At 45.2% G+C, this 17,099-nt stretch overlaps 1 protein-coding gene and 1 pseudogene across 9 annotated transcripts in view; one reads left to right on the forward strand and one right to left on the reverse strand.

Moving 5' to 3' along the window:
- The window catches only part of LOC146177374 (uncharacterized), an 80,783-nt gene that overhangs the window by 36,481 nt on the left and 27,203 nt on the right, over positions 1-17,099 (reverse strand). The gene's annotated exons all lie outside the window — the stretch shown is intronic.
- Positions 1,411-15,374, forward strand: LOC146177375 (uncharacterized; annotated as a pseudogene).

Below are 17,099 nucleotides of genomic sequence, written 5' to 3' on the forward strand. Positions count from 1 at the left end.
TGCCATTAGTGCGATAACAAACGTTTAAAGCTCTGCATATTGTTATTAACTAGAAGGAAAACAAGAAAAACAAAATGGCTGAACGTTATTTAGTCCGGAAAGCGCGATGTGGGCATGCTAAAAGTGACACAAATGAGAAAAGCCTCAACATACGCACACAAGCACACCGCAGTGTTCTATTAGATGAAGATACCTTTTATCAGCGTGTAAGAGTGAACCATAGCCGCGTTGACTCACGATCCTGGAGATAGGAAACTCGAGGTTCACTAACGTCGCTGGAGAACTACGGCTGGTTGTAGATAAAAATATAGAAGTATCTTTTTTTAAAAGAAAGTGGCTATATGGTGTCAATCAATTGGCATATTTCAAAAATGAATTCTTTAAGATAGAGATATATTCACAAGTTTTATTCAAGGATTGCTCAGATGTTTTTTCGAAAAAAAAATTTACAACGCATAATTTGTTATTCGAACTGTGCTTGAAAATTGCATTCATACCTTTCATGTCGTGCATTTCATAAAATTTTGGGCGTAATACTTCTTTTTTTTTTTTTCTAGTAGATGCCTGTTCCCTGCACAGTTACAAAGGATGGATTTGTTTGCAGTCAAACGCCGTAACTAAGAAAACATGGTTAGCTGACTGCATCGTGATGGACTGAGGGCTTAAAAGCTTGTGTTCTTACCACAAAGCGGAGCCGGTATGAGAAGCCCAGAGGTTTTGGGTTGTGCATGTTACTGCATCCGACAGCCCACTGAGGGCACTGCTTGACAAGAATCAAACGCCACAGAGACGGGGGCGGATGGCAAAGGGTAGGAAGAGAGGGTACAGCAGAGTGCATGATCCCTTCTGCGTGTTCGTCTTGCGTTTCTGTTTTGTTCATATCTCTCTGTGTGTGCTCAAAAACAAAGCACCTCGTGAGCACCTACTTAAGATTGCTTCTTCAGTTTTAAAGAAAGGGAATCTGGAAATGCGGTGGAAGCTGAGGGGCCGGGGTATTTGTAAGAAACCCACGCAGTACTTACTACAAGCCGAGCTGTCTCAGGGCCTGTACTACCGTCTGAGCGAGCACCGCCAACCAAAAGTCTCACAGCAGTTTCAATATTCGAAGTTTTCTTTAGTATCAAGTATCTTCAAAATACACAATAATGTAAAAATGTATTTTTGATACGTCCTTCAATGCTTTTTGGTCACGAAACTCCTCCGTCACGTTATGGGAGAGGTTCATATACTGCCCGCGCCTGCCGCGCCGCGACGCCACTGGGCACTGAAGGGCATCGTTCGGCGAACCAGACGGCGAACTCTCACTGTCGCGGCCGGCCGGCAAGCGTTGCTGCTGGTAATTTGAGTGCGAATTTCGACGTCTGCTGTTGTGTTGTGCGTTGACATCATGTAACTCGTGTGCGTGGCACCATGCCGAACACTTGTTGCGTACCAGGATGCCGTTCCGGCTACAAAGGCGTGACAGAGAAGGTCTCCTTGTTTCGCTTCCCTGCTGACAAGGAGCTGTCGGAAAAATGGAAGCGTGCAATACCTCGGGAAGAAGCTGGTGACTTCAGTTTTGATTCTAAATATGCGAGTGTTTGCAAAAAGCACTTTCACACTGCGGACATCATTCGGATCAAGGAATTCGCTGTGAACGGCGATGCAGTATCATTGCAGCGGGGGAGGCCGGCGCTCCGCCCTGACGCTTTCCCAAGGATTTTTGAAGGCCTTCCAGGCTATTTGACGAAGCCCGAACAACGTAGGCGGTCGCCAGTAGCTCGGAAACAGGTGAAACGAAGTTGCGAGTCATCGTGTTACAGCCTGCCGACTCAAGATGCCGCCGAAACGTGCTCGTCTGTGACTGCTCCTGCACCCGCGGGTGATGACACCGACGGTAAGAATTGCTTGTAGGCTTATTTTCTGTTTGCTTATTGTCTCGGCAAATTGGTGGCTTCCTGTCACGAGTTCGAGAGGATTAGTTTTAAGCAGTATTTTAATCTTTTTGCAGTGGTAGCACTTACGACGACCGACAGCGGTCGGGATCAGACCTCGGACGCGGCCTGCCAAACAGATCAAGTCGTCAGCTGTGTGACTTGTGTTGAAGTACAGTCATTGAAGCACCAGCTTCGTGCCGCAAAGCAACAGCTCGAGCACTGCCAGAAAAAGGTGGCGACTTTGAACGTCGAGGTTAAAAAGCTAAAGAGGCTTCACCAGAGCGTTGAGAATCTCTCGGAGCGCGGAAAGCTGGTATTTCATCAGAACGTGATGAGGGCAAATGCAAAGTCTGCAAGAGCTGTGCGGTAAGTGTCAAATGCGCACTGTGCGTTAAATATCGAAGGAGTCTCCTGCTTTTTACTAGTTTTTGTTACTATTTAGTCATGGAAAAAATAATATGCGTAATCTGTATTATTTCAATCTGAAACCTGTAAGATTTCAGTCGAGCTAGGGAAATGTTTCTTCTTTCAATGTGAAATGGCATCTTTTGCATTGATATCTGCGTTCATCATTTACCATAACAGTGAATGTCACCAGAACGTACATGCACTCTGCTAAATAACTGATGGTGCAGACTTAAGCACTTGTTTGTATTCACGTGTGCACATCATGTTAGCCTCCTTTTTATCCTATGTAGTATTACGCACTTCCGAATATATGAAGAATGCCTTTTGTAGCTAAAGAAAATAATGAATTCTTGGTGACATATTTGCAAAGTTAAGAAATGCTGACAAGTTTCCTGTGTACTGTGGTTTTCTTCTCTAGATTGCCAGCCCAAATTGGCTTGTGTGCATGTGCTGGCATGTGTTACAACCATGCTTGCAAAACCTTCAATGTAGCTAACAGATGTGATACATAAAAGGCTTTGGTGCTTTGCAGTCAGTTCTATGATGCACAGCTCAAACATATGTGCTACAATTCCTTCAAGGCATGCACTGAAGCATTGTGGAGTTTAATTGGCATGTTTGCCCGTCACTTATCTGGTTGCCTTTATGTGATATTGCATTGTGTAATTGCACTGGGCAAAATTTATAGGTGTCTGAGTTCACAGCATGCCTATGAATGCGAAATAATTTTGCAGCCTTTCTGTGTAAGGTTGAAAATTCTCTGCTTTGATTTTGGTGGTGGGCCCCTGCTTATTATAGTGGCTTGTAAAGGGCACATGTCGCGGCATACGCATGCGTTTGGCTTCTCTGCTTATTTCCTTAATGCATTTTCATCTTGCACATACATGCATTTGATTGTATGATCATGAATGCAAAATGCACTGCAACCTTTCTTCACCAGGTATAAGAAGGAATGGCTTTATGACTGCCTGCTGTTGAAAATTAAGTCAACTGCTGCCTATACGTTCCTTCATGAAAACGACTTTCTGCCTTTACCCAACCCATGCACCCTCTACTTATATATGAAGAACTTAAAGGCAGACTTCGGGTTTGACGCTAGCTTGTTCACCCTACTGAAAGAGAAACTGCAAGAAGTCCCCGAGAGAGAACAACGATGTTTGACATTGTTTTTCATATTTGATGCTCTGCATGTGCCTTACTCAAGTAGGCTTCTATAAAAACATTTTTCTTTGCAGGTGCACTCATGTTCGACGAGATGAGTGTGCGAAAGAGCCTACATGTTAGAGAATCTGACATGAAAGTCATGGCGAAAGTGAACTTTGGGGACCACACCCGGCCAGGGGACCAAGAAAAAGATGCTGACCATGTGTTGGTGTTTCTGTTTCGACCTTTTCTTGGTGGATGGTCCCAAACAGTTGGAACATTCTGTGCATCTAGTGCTTCTCCTGGCTCTGTCATTGCAAAACTACTACTGAAGTGCATATTACACCTGTCGAATTCTGGTGCTGTTGTTGATGCAGTGACATGTGACAACTCAACAAGCAACTGATCCGCCTTGAGGTCCCTGGGTAATTATCAGACATCACATTAATTTCACTTGTATGACAGCAGCTTGTTGAATACTACTGTGAAACTGGATCCCCTCATAAAACTTGCGTGCTTCTTGTAGTCATAAATGGTGGAATGGACCACCCATCACCATCATTTCAGCACCCTTGTGACTCATCAAGGGATATATACTGCATCATTGATCCACCCCACATAATTAAGTGCATCAGAAATAATTTGCAGAAAGTTGGAAAGTTTCTGGTGTGGGAAACATTATTATTTACGGCATATCGACATGCACAAAATATTTTTTCACCAGGAACTCTTTTCTCACTTCATAGCTACCGCATGATGATGATGATGGACTGATTTTTTATGGCGCAAGGGCATCTTTGGCCAAAGAGCGCCAAAACACAAGGTGAGGTGACAACTGAAGTTAATAAAATGTCCGAGGTGAGGTGTTTAATGAAGTACTTAAATACGATGGTGTATAGGGCCTAAAAGTTTTTCCAGAGTGTGTAGTCTAAAAGCAGTGGTGTATAGGGCCTAAAAACATTGAGTTAAGGTGTTTAGTGGTCTGAGTAAAACTGAAAGGGTGAGATGTACGTGTTAAAAGAATAAGTTGCCTCAGTAACAATTTCTTTAAAAGAAAGCCATTTAATTAAAAGAAATGGGCTGACGCCCATGTTGACAAATGACTCCATATAAAAAGCCTACTTTTAATAAATATTTAAAAAGTCTTTCTAAAGGAAACATTGGATGATCTCCAAGAAAGATGGATGGATGTGTCGGTATTTGTTTCGTGTATAATTCAGGAAAGTGATGTCTCCTATGCTGTTCAAGTCTTTGACATTCAATTAAAGTATGGAGCACTGTGAGCCGGCAACCGCATCTCGAACAACGTGGTGCAGGAGAGTTCGTTAAAAGGTATGAATGTGTTGTGTATGTGTGACCTATTCTCATCCTGCACAGAGCTACTTCTTTGAATCTGTTTTGTTTTTCTGTAGTGTATCTGCCTATCCTTGGTTTTATTGTGTGTAGTTTATTCTCGGTTGCCGTGTCCCACTCCTCTTGCCATTGTTGTCTGATCGTGTTTTTTATGTGTGGCTTGAGATCCTGATATGATATGTTGTCAGTGTCTGTAGTGTTTCGAAGGGCAGCTGATGCAGCAAGCCTATCAGCTGCCTCGTTACCTGGTATACAGCGGTGGCCTGGCACCCAACACAGTGTAATATTAAGTTCTAGTTTATGGGCAGACATAAGGGAGTTATAAAGGGAATTCAGGAGTGGGTTCTTATTGTGCCACTTTCGAAAGGATAGGGACATTAAAACACTGAGGGAGTCTGTGCAGATGATCGATGTGTGTATTTTCTTTTCTATAATGTGTCTCACAGCTCGCAGTATTCCATGGCATTCAGCGGTAAATATACTTGTATGTCTGTTCAGTGTTTTTGAAAGTGAAAAGTGTGGTCCATGTGCTGCACAGGACACTTGAGCAGACTTCGAAGCATCGGTGTAATATTCATCACAAGTGTACTTCGCCTGAAGTAACATGAAGTGCCGCTGTATGGCAATAGAGGATGCGTGCTTCCCCACTGCAAGAAACGACAGGTCACAATTAACAGCATGCATTTCCCAAGGAGCAATTAAGTCTTTTGGTGAAGTTGTATGAAGGCTGTTAATCGGAACGTCCAGTTGTTCAATATGCGCGGCAACTCTGATTGGATATGGCGGTGTTAGAGATGGTTTTCTTGAGAAGAGTGGTGTGCTAGTTTTGTCAAGCAGGAGCCGGCGACATGGATGGTTCAGTTGGCATAGTACCTTCATAGCATAAGTTACACAAGTAAATTCTCTCCTTCGTTGCAGTGACCATCGGTTCGCCTCGACATAAAGGCTAGCAATTGGGCTAGTTCGAAAAGCGCCCGTAGCGAGGCGAAGGCCGAGGTGGTGCACGGGATCGAGTAATTTTAGTGCAGAGGATGATGCTGACCCATAGACCATCGAGCCATAGTCTATGCGTGATAGAACTACACTATTCAGAAGGCTCAGAAGGCAGTCGCGATCTGTACCCCATGACCGGTGAGAGAGAATTTTTAGCAGATTCATTGCTTTGAGACACTTCAGTCGCAACTGTTTTATGTGGGCAATGAAGGAAAGTTTTTCGTCAACAACTACGCCAAGAAATTTATGTTCCTTTTTAAAGGCAAGGCTCTGACCATTCAGTGTAATGTTGGGGTCGGGTCTGACGCCACGCTGCTTAGAGAAAAGTACACAAACACTTTTTTCAGAGTTAAATTTAAACCCATTGTCATCAGCCCACCTGGACAATTTGTTAACACCTAGCTGAATCTGTCTTTCACAGATGGCCTAGTTGCAAGATTTGAAGCTTACCTGGATGTCATCAACATATACAGAGCAAGAAATGGTTTTTGGCAACACACTTTTTAAAGAGTTCATTTTGACTATGAACAGTGTGCAACTGAGAACACCACCTTGAGGGACACCATTTTCCTGTATGTACTGCTTTGAGTATGCATTGCCAACACGAACTTTGAAGGCCCGTTCAGACAGGTAACTTCGAATTGTATTCGACATGTTCCCTGTGATGCCAAGAGAGAAGAGGTCGCGGATGATACCATAGCGCCAAGTGGTATCATATGCTTTTTCGAGATCGAAAAAGACAGATAAACAATGCTGTTTGTGTATAAAAGCATCCCTTGCATAAGACTCGAATGCAATGAGCTGATCAGCTGTTGACCGCCCAGCTCTAAAACCAGCTTGGTTTGGATGAAGAAGACCATTGTATTCAAGGAAATGTAGGAGGCGGCGATTTACCATTTTTTCAAAAAGCTTGCATAAGCAGCTGGTTAGAGCAATAGGCCGATAACTGGCAGCAAGAGTGGGTTCTTTTCCGGGTTTTAATATCGGGATAATGATCGCTTCCTTCCATGCTTTAGGAAAGCGTCCTGTGGCCCATATTTTATTATACAGGCAAAGTAGGGTTTCAAGCGTGCCCGTATGCAGGTGTTTGAGCATTCCATATGTGACCCTGTCAGGACCTGGTGCTGTGTTCCCACATGTGCCAAGTGCAACCTTCAGCTCCTGCATGGTGAAAGGGCTATTGTACCCTCCTGTGCACGGTCTTTTATCACATATAGGCTTCCTCTCCTCAGTTACCTTGTGCCGCAAAAAAGAATCTGTATAGTGCGCTGAGCTGAACACATATTCGAAGTGTTGCCCTAGTGTGTCTGCTTGGTGTTCAAGAGAGTCACCACTAGTGCTGACAAGGGGTGTTGGGAGAGTGTTATTTCCTTTGAGTGCTCTTATTCTGTTGTATACTTTGTGAGCATCAGAATAAGAGTTCACAGAAGAAAGGAATGATCACCAGCTTTCTCGCTTGGAGATGCGTCGAACTCGTTTGCCATTTGCCTTTGCGCGCTTAAATTCTATTAGGTTTTCAGCCGTGGGGTATCGGCGTAATTTCGACCATGCCTTGTTGTGTGTTTCACAGGCAGTTTTACATTCTGCATTCCACCACGGCCTTCGTTTGTTTCGTGGCTTACTTGATGTTTGTGGAATGTGTTTTTCTGCAGCATCTATAATGTGCAGCGTGCTCAAGAGTTGAGATTCGTCAATGCCTAAGCCAGTAACTGATGAGCAGGGCAGAGCTGAGTGTTCCCTGAACATCTCCCAGTTGGCCACATATTCTTTAAATTTCCTGGGACTAGATGCATTTACATTTTTATTGCCTGTGTACTTCACAGAGATGGGAAAATGGTCGCTTCCATATAGATTGTCAATAACAACCCACTCTGTAGCTGCCAAGAGCATCGGAGAGTCAATGGCTGTGTACGTATTATGAGCTGAGCTGTAGTATGTTGGCTGTTTTGAGTTGAGTAAACATGATCCTGAGGACAACAAGAACTTTTCAATTAGTGCACCTCGGAAGTCTGTTCTTGTACATCCCCATAATGGGTGGTGGGCATCAAAGTCTCCGACCAGCAGCCATGGTTCTGGGAGTTGATCAATCAGCTTTTCAAAATTTTTGTTGCATAGTCTATGATCTGGCGGAATATACAGCGAACATACCGTCGTTATTTTACCGAATATTAAGGCTTGTATTGCCACTGCCTCTAAGTCTGTGTTAATCGGGATGTTTCGACAAGCGATTGACTTTTGTGTTATAATGGCAACGCCACCGGAGGGGTGAGTACTGCCTTGCCTATCTTTCCTGAATACATGATAGTGCTTGAGAAAACTTGTGTCTGTTGGTTTCAGATGCGTTTCTTGCAGACAAACTATGTTTGGTTGGTGTTCGGCGAGGATTTCGTATACGTCATCCAGATTTTTTAGGAGTCCTCAACAGTTCCAATAAATGATGCTCTCAGTAGCCATTTTGGTAGGTGTGGAAAGAATATAGAGTAAGGTTAAGACTCGCCGCCCTTATCAGGGGGCTTAACTGGTGTATGTTTTTTTTTATTTGAGGCGGTCCAGCAGGCCCGGCTCTCATTGCCGGACTCCCTAGGCGCCGCTGACGCTGCAGAGTCCGTGCTCATCTTCATCGCCTCTGGTGAAGGCATGGAGGCAGGAGGTTTTTCAAGAGGAACCAAGTCCCTCTCAGATGTCTTTGGTGTCCCGGACGTCTGGGGGAAAGTGACCTCCGGTATTGCAAAGACTGGTGCAGCCGGTGGCTGCTTAGTGAGGAGCCGTGGTGGGAGCACGTCAGCAGAATTGCACTGCGTGCCCACCGTTACTAGACACGGCCTGGCCCCTCTGTGGGCTGCGTCAGCATAGGGAGCGGAGGAAAGCATTCTGTGCTTTTTTCGCGCCTCTCCGTATGTTATCTTTTCAGTTATCTTTATATTGATTACTTCTTTTTCGGCCTGAAAGGCTGCACAGGACCGTGAGTATGCAGGGTGGGTGCCCTCACAGTTCACACATTTGTAGTCAGTTGCACTGCATTTATCGGTTGCATGGTCATGTGCGCTGCATTTTGCACAGGTAAGGCGTCCTCGACATGTCTGGCTACCATGCCCGTACCGCTGACACTTGAAGCACCTGCGGGGGCTTGGTATGTACGGGCTAACTTTGCATCGGATGAATTCCACATTGATAAATTCAGGAAGTGTGCTCCGGTTGAAGGTGAGAACAATATGTTTCGTTTTTATTTCTTCGTTCTTTCGCCTGATTGTTATTCTTCGTACTGCTGTTACACCTTGGTTCTGTAGGCCCTCAAGGAGATCTGATTCTGTTTCGTTTAGGAGGTCTCGCTCAGAAACAACTCCCTGGCAGCTGCTAAGACTGTGGTGGGGTGATACCTGAACATCAACGTGAGCAAATGTTTTTGTTATGAGAAGGTTGTCAGATTGACTTTTGTCTGATACCTCTATTAGCAGGTCACCAGATCCTAGTTTTTTCGCGTTGTAGTTTGCCCCAATGATGGCCTTCAGAGAGTTGGCAATCAGAAAGACTGACAGTTCATTTACTGGTTGAGATTCGGTTATAGAGCGCAAGACAAGAAATTTTGGAAAGTTCTGTTGAATCCCGCTATAACGAAATTCACGGTGCACGAAAAAAAATTCGTTCTCGCGGAACTTCGTTATCGCAAAAATTTGACGTGAAACGCAGAAAGAATTGCCCAAGCAGCAGCAAAGGCGTTTAATGCCAAAATTCTGTAAGCTTGGTTTGCTTACGCTTCACGGCGAGCAACGCCGTCACGCGATTTTCGCACTCGGTCAGCAAACCCATTGCAACATCGTCGTCTCGGACAGCAACGAAATTCCTGATGACATCAAAAGCGTCCATCACCTGTACGGCGGTTGCCGCAGCCGGCGCTTCCTGTACGTCGTCGTCTTCTTCATCGGAAGAGTCCTTATCATTCCGGGCAGCTTTTATGACCTGCTCATCACTCACATCTTCGTGAACAACAACACAAGCGTCAGCGCCGATGTATTCGTCGAGCTCGAGATTAGGCGGCACGGTTCCTATTTCTCCCAGCGTTTTCCAGGCGGCCGCGATCCCCGGAGCCGGTGACGCCTCTTCGTCGTCGTCTGTAACGCCTGGTGTTAGGCCAGCAGAGTGTACGGGTCGACCTTCGGCAAATCCGGCGTGCCTGAAACAGTTCACAATTACTGAGCGCCCCAGTGTGCTCCAGGCAGCAGACATAATCTGCAGTGCCACGTACAAGTCCACCTTCGTGTCTCGGCCGGTTTCAGTGTTAAAAAGCAGCCGCTGAATTAACCTCCCGCGGTAAGCGCGCTTCAGGCTAAGAATCACGCCCTGATCGAGAGGCTGTAAGACAGACGTGCAATTGGGAGGGAAAAACCTCAGCTCCGTGTTAGTGAGCTTGACATCGTCGGAGTGATGCGCTGAACAATTGTCCAAAAGCAAGCAAACTTTACGGCCCTGCCGCTTCATGTCGCGGTCGAATGCCATCATCCACTCGGTGAAAATAGCGCGGGTCATCCATGACTTGTTGTTCGCCTTGTACTGCACAGGTAGGCTACGAGTTCCCTTAAAACAGCGCGGCTTGGCACTTTTGCCTATGACTAACGGCAGACGCTTGTCCGAGCCATCCATGTTTGTGCAAAGCAGCACTGTGATGCGTTTTTTGCTGTGTTTGCCGCCGTGACAGCGCTGCCCCTTGAAGTCGAGCGTCCTAGCCGGCAACATCTCGTAGAATAGCCCGGTCTCGTCGGCGTTGTAAATGTCTGCAGGCGCGAAGTTGCTTAAAATTCCGGCCATGTTACTCGCCTTCCAAGCAGCTGCTCCGTCCACGTCTGCTGACATTGACTCGCCGCACAACACTTTTCCAACGATGTTATGGCGGGCCTTGAAACGGTTTAGCCAGCCAATGCTGGCTTTAAAATCATCAATGCCAAGTAGGCATGCATAGTTCAAGGCTTTCTGCTGGACGATGCTTCCGGACAGGGGGACGTTGCTGGCTCGTGCTTCCACAAACCACGCATGCACTGCTTTGTCCAACTCTTCATGGAGGGGCCGCGTCACCTTTTTGTGCTTCGAGGATGTGCCTGAAGCAAGTGCCATTCTCACGCTGTCCTTATTGCCTAGAATCGTTGACAGCGAACTTGCAGGAATTCCGAAGTCTTCAGCAATTGCCGCTTTCTTCCTTCCGCTTTCTGCTTGGGCGATTATTTGAGCTTTTTGCTCAAGGGAAAGAGTTTTGCGTTTTTTCACTTGCGTTGCCATCGTGTCCTGCGGATGAAAACTCGTCGTTGTCGAAGAGAAAGGCAGCGAGTGAACAACGCGACCACGACACAAAGCCAAAATGGCGGAACTGCAATCACGTGATTTCATGCTTAATGTGGCTTTGGATTTGACTTGGACTTCTCGCCAATAAAACTAGTTTCGGTTTCGATTTTGAACGCGAAAATTTCGTTGAAGCGGAAACGCTCTGCAAAAATGGTTCGTTGTGCAGAGAAATTTAGGCCATTAATTCTTATAGGATACTCGCGGGGAATAAAAAATTATTCGTTGTCGCGGAAATTTCGTTGTGGCGGTATTCGTTGTGGCGGGATTCAACTGTACTGATTTTTTGCGTCACTTCGGTGTGACTCCTTTTCGGGGGTCGATCAGGTTTTTTTAAAGGTAGTTTTTCCATGCAGTATGGATTGCTTAAGGGGTCCTAATATATGTCGCCTCTGGTTCACCCTTATACGCAGAGGAAAGTACCGGAGCCCCTCGCCTGGTGGACAGGCGAGGAGCCCATCGGCCGAGACTTGACCATGGCCTCGACCGCCACCGTTCAAGGTTTCTTCCCTCCACCTCTCAACCTTTCGCCACGGTAAGGATGACAGCTTCAGTATGGGGGCTCAGGGTCCGCGGTGGCACCAAGCACCAACACCTAGTTTACACAAGGTGCCCTTGCGGGTTCATAGCTACCGCAAGGACAAGAAGTATACCATTATTATTATAAGGAACACTTGGAGTACGAGGAGCAACAGGCTGGACTCCGTGCTGTCCCAAAGCTCACAAAAGCACATGTACACCCAAATGCCTTCCAGAAAATGAGTGTGAAACTTGCGATTCAGGTGAAACATTCTTCATGCACATTTTTATGGATGAATATATCGAATTACTGTTTGTCTCTGAACAATGCTGGACATGTAACCTGGATTATATTTTTTTCTTTCCAGCTGTTCAGTGTGTCCACTGCCACAGCTATGGAATTTTACAGCAACCACGATGCCTACAAAAAGCTGCATGGGTCTACAGCGACTGTTTGTCTCTGAACAATGCTGGACATGTAACCTGGATGATATTTTTTTCTTTCCAGCTGTTCAGTGTGTCCACTGCCACAGCTATGGAATTTTACAGCAACCACGATGCCTAAAAAAAGCTGCATGGGTCTACAGTGACATCAGATTTCACTAGAAGAATGAACAGCCTTTTTGACGCTTTGAATTCTCGAAGGCCAGAGCACGTCCAGTACAATGAAGCTGAACACATTGCTGTAAGATATACGTATGCCAATCTTTTGTGGGGAATGGTTCTCTTGTTTTATTATTGAACTCACACATGTTTAACTTCCAGCTTTTGAAAGAGAATGTTGCATGGCTTGATAGCTACTGCAAGTACATAGAAGAGCTTCCAAAACAGAGGCAGGTGTGTTTTCTCAGCAAGCCCACACGTGAGGCTCTTCGAATAACCCTTCTCAGCACTCTTTCACTTGTTGAGAACCTCCTATCATCTGGGTTTCGCTATGTATTGGTTGGAAAATTTGGTCAAGACCCGTTGGAAGTAATTATGATAGTTAGCGTACTTTTGTTTTGAGCAATATCAGTAATAACAAAATATTTTTATTCCAGAGATTCTTCGGCATAGTGAGACATATTGCTGGTGATGGAGGGCAGCCAATAGTCCAGCAGTTTTTGTTCATTTATCAAATGCTTTCAGTGAACAACTTAGTCCAGCCACCAAAGCGAGCATCAGTCAGTGGAGATAGACCGCAACTGCTTCTCAAACTGCAAGACCTCTTCAACAAACAGAGCTCTACTACTAACCATGTGAGCAGTGCTATATTTAAAAACTTCACATTAATATTGAACATGCAGTTTTCAGGCTATTACTGCGTTGTTCAGCACAATGTTGTTGTAGCTCTATTGTGGCCATAGAAATCAGCTGGACACCGGCAGTCTTATAAATACCGCTATTTAAAATTTTCACTTTGCCGAGTTTGTATTTGTCGTGCTTCTAGAATAGGGTTTTTGTGTTCTTTGCTACGAATGAACTATAATATATTCTCACGCTATTAGGCTTTGAGGGCCTTCAAAGTGTGTCATACAGTCCAGTATGTGACTAATTTGTGAATGCAGATAGCTGCATTACTGATGGAAGTGTAACTGAAATAAAATTGTTATTGAGCGCAAGGGCAATCCACAAAAGCACTAATTTTGCTAACCAAAATTAGTACAGTTTTGAAAGAATGGTAGTAATTATTTCTTTGGCCGTTTCTTTAACTAGCACTCCATCATGAAAAACTTGCAATGTAAATTTCAGGCTGACTCTCTGGCTGTTCTTCTGGATGACATCCTCTTGGAGCCTGGTGACTTCACATCTGAAGCAGCAGCTTCCCATCACCAGAACATCCCCAAAAGAGGGTATACTTGACTACCTCGCAGGTTACATCACGAAAAAATTCTCAACACTCAGCTGCTCGAGTTGCGTGGAAACACTGAAAGCTGCCCAACAGAACCCTTCTGGACTGATACTTGCAAGGTCAAAGGGATATCTGCAAGTTCCCTCAAACCAGCTAATCTCCCTGCTCAAAATTGTGGAAGACCACATCGAATCACTTACAGTGGACAGAATTGCTTGCAGTAACGTGTGCATGAACATTGTTGAGAAGGTTCTGCTTGACAGCCGTACAGCTTCAGCTGCTGTTGGGTGTACATCTGACTTTGTGAGTAAAGCCGCGTTCAGGCTACGTGCGCATCCGTCGTAAGTATCTTATTTATTGCAGTCCGCATAGCGGCTGGAACTCCCGTCTACGTAGCTTGCGACCGTGCATGTTCACACTGGTGCTTTCGGTAAGATGCGTTCTTTACGACCGGCCAATCACCGCTCTCAACATGGCGCCGGTTAGCGAGCGGCTGATAGCAGAGGTCTGGGCTCTTCAAACTCAAAATGAGATGTGAAAGAAAAGACTGGACACACAAATGAAATATGAAAAAGAACAATGGGTATATTAACAATTAACCACTCGATTACAAATACACTTCGTTTCGCACACGCACGTTCGCACACAGTTTTCAAACGTCCGCTCAGCGTGCTGACGCACCACTCACTCCGCACATTTCTTCACGCGCCCGCTCTCATTGTCGACGTACCGCACACTCCTGCTCGGTGTCCCGTGATCGCACTCTCTCGCACCAAAACAGGCGTACGGTCCGCCTGCATCCAGCTGCTTGCAATTTTACCAGTGCCCCGGAGCGATCTTGGAGACGGGCCGGGGCGGTGACTCAAAGGCCGTACTACTGACACCAAACAATGAGCCGGGGCGCGCGGCAGACACGGAAACGTCCGCGGAACCTCGTCCTGCCTCAGAAAATGCTGTTTTCTTTTTCTCTTTTACAGTGAGCTTCTTTCAAACTTCGGCGAGTCCGCACCAGCTCCGTTCTGCGGCCTGACTGCAACGTCGCCCCGCATCGGCCTTTCGCTGCCGGCCAACTGTTTCCTCACTTGTCAACGGAGTCGATGGGCTGCGAGAATGCACGGGGATGAAGCGGGCATCCCCCGCCTCCATAACCTCACTTTTCTAAACTAGAGAAAACATTTGCTTGTTGAGAGCTTGTTCGCACATGAAAAGACGGATTGATAAACCACTTACTACTTTGACTCAGCGCACTGGCAATTTGCAGCCAGGCATTGTGTTGCACTTCTCTCTGTGCGATTTCAGCTACTCGTAGTAGAGAGCCGGCCTCTGCCGAACTTTTTTTATGAGGGGCTGATAATTCCACAGCGAAGATTCCGCACTGCACATGATCAAGCTGCGGACAGACACAATCACCGACACAACACATCACCGGCGAGTCGAGACACTGCAGCAAAGTAGGAGCATTGGATGATGTCACCTACAAGGGTTTGCGCACGAAATCTGGGAGGACCGGAAGCCCCGTGACCGGAAAAGGAAAACCGAAACGGCTGTGCGCATTGGTCGCGCGTAACAGACGTATCTGTGCTAGTCGTAAAAGTCGCGGGTCCTCCAACATTTACGCCCATGCTGGCTGCGTACGTTGCGCATTTTACGCTCAATACGATAGCAGTCTGAACAAACACGTTGCGTTTTTTGCGCTTACGCTTACGATCCTTACGAACGATACGTGCGTTGCGCACGTAGTCTGAATGCGACTTAAGACAGCAGAAGTGGTTCATTTCTTTCTGAGGACACGCTTGCATTTTTTCACTAGAGAAAAGAATAAGCAGATGCGGGCAACTGGCCGTGCCATATGTCCAGCAGGTGGTGGAAGAAAGCTGGTGTAAATGCAACAATGAAAGAAGCCACATCACAATCGCCAACTGAATTGCATTTTCTGCCAAATGAAGACCTTTATCATTGACTTCCAGTTAACCTTGTCCTGTGCCTGCTGGTGCCCACACTATGCCAGTCTAGTTAATAAGCCCATCTCTTCACCTGACTCACTGCAGCACACTGCTAAAATTTTCTTGTCATCTACTCTGTTGTAAGACACGGCTTGTCTGCTCTCTCTATTACATGTTCATTTGCTCCTCTTGACTTAAGCTTGATTCCTCTGTTTGTGACTGCTGTGTGCGTAATCTTTATTTTTGCTGTGTGCATCAAGACGGTAATCCCCTATGTTCTTTGGTTGGCCAAAGCACAAGAGTATGTAGAACTTTGCCAATGCCTTGCTGCCGATGCAAGCTGTTGTATATGTTTATTGTTTATCACAGCTCGATGTATAGGTATCGCACATTCGCCTGTATGCATAAGTGCTAAGTACTTTGTCCGCTGCTGCTTTTGCCACTAAAAGGCGGCTAGCATTGTAAAATAAACATCAGCTTGTGTTTGTTCTTCATTTCGTGCAACTCCTTGTTTTGTTTTGTAACTACCACTATCATTTTAATTTCTCTATTTGAAATGTTCCTATTCTACTAATTGAAATGTTCTTAATGTTATCCTCACATTTGTTAGCCTCCAAGTTTCCGCGTTAAAAGTTGGTGCCAGCACTAACTTTCCTCTTCCTTTTGGGGAATGAGTTCAAATGGAGACTACCAGCTAATCATCCTGCAGCTCATTCTTGTTTGGCTAGTTTCATTGTCATGGTCAGGTATCCCTGTCACTATATTTACCTCAATAAAAGCATTGCCAGTGTCCTTCAATGCTCTGGCATCGTGAATCTTTTTTCTATGCCAGTGCATTGAACATTACTCTCATCTCTGTATTAATTGTACTACATTTTTTGTTTAATTTTATCTTTTCTATTTACACTGTTACTCAACACATTTTTACTCCGCCTGCATACACGAGTCGCCTGGCAGCTTTGATAATTGCTTTATTGTGCTTTGTACTTATGAGGTCTACTACAAGACTATCGCTTCCCTGCATTGCCACGTCCTGTTGCAATAGTTACAACACCTTACTGATTTATTGTGTGGTTTCGCTCTTTGTGAAGCTCATGTCTTCAATACTTCATCGTGTAGTTAGCAAAAATTTTGTTCTACTGTATGCACAGCAATATGCGTCACTGATGTTCAAAAAGAATTTTCTGAGAAGTATTTGTGCGCTGTTTGCTGTAAATGTTGAAGAATGCCTGATGACAGCTGTGTAATCATATTTTCCTCTCTTTACATATTAAACACGGCTGTCTGTTAAACCGACTTGCTATTGCTTTTTCATAAGTTACTCATATTTAGTTCTCTTATGCCTACTGTGTATAGGTCCATATTTTTGCAGATTGGATGCAATGGTGCAAAAATATGTAGATAATGTTTGTAATTCTTAATAGCTTTATGATGATGTGAGCATTATAAATAAAATTTAGTTTGTGAACTGCATTACAAGGAGCATTAAAAATAGGCTGGGTCAGTGGTAAATTGGCACCTAGGGTTTTGCAAATTAATTAGGCCAATGCGCCTACTGTGGCAATCATATAGAATTTTGCGGTGGGAGAACTACCGACAGTTCCTCTTAGCATCGAAGAAAAATTAGGTTCGGACACACAGACCAGAGATATGGCCCACGACTGA

This window comes from Amblyomma maculatum, chromosome 10 (assembly GCF_055883805.1).
Source record: "Amblyomma maculatum isolate TAMU_Amacu chromosome 10, ASM5588380v1, whole genome shotgun sequence".
Taxonomy (NCBI): domain Eukaryota; kingdom Metazoa; phylum Arthropoda; class Arachnida; order Ixodida; family Ixodidae; genus Amblyomma; species Amblyomma maculatum.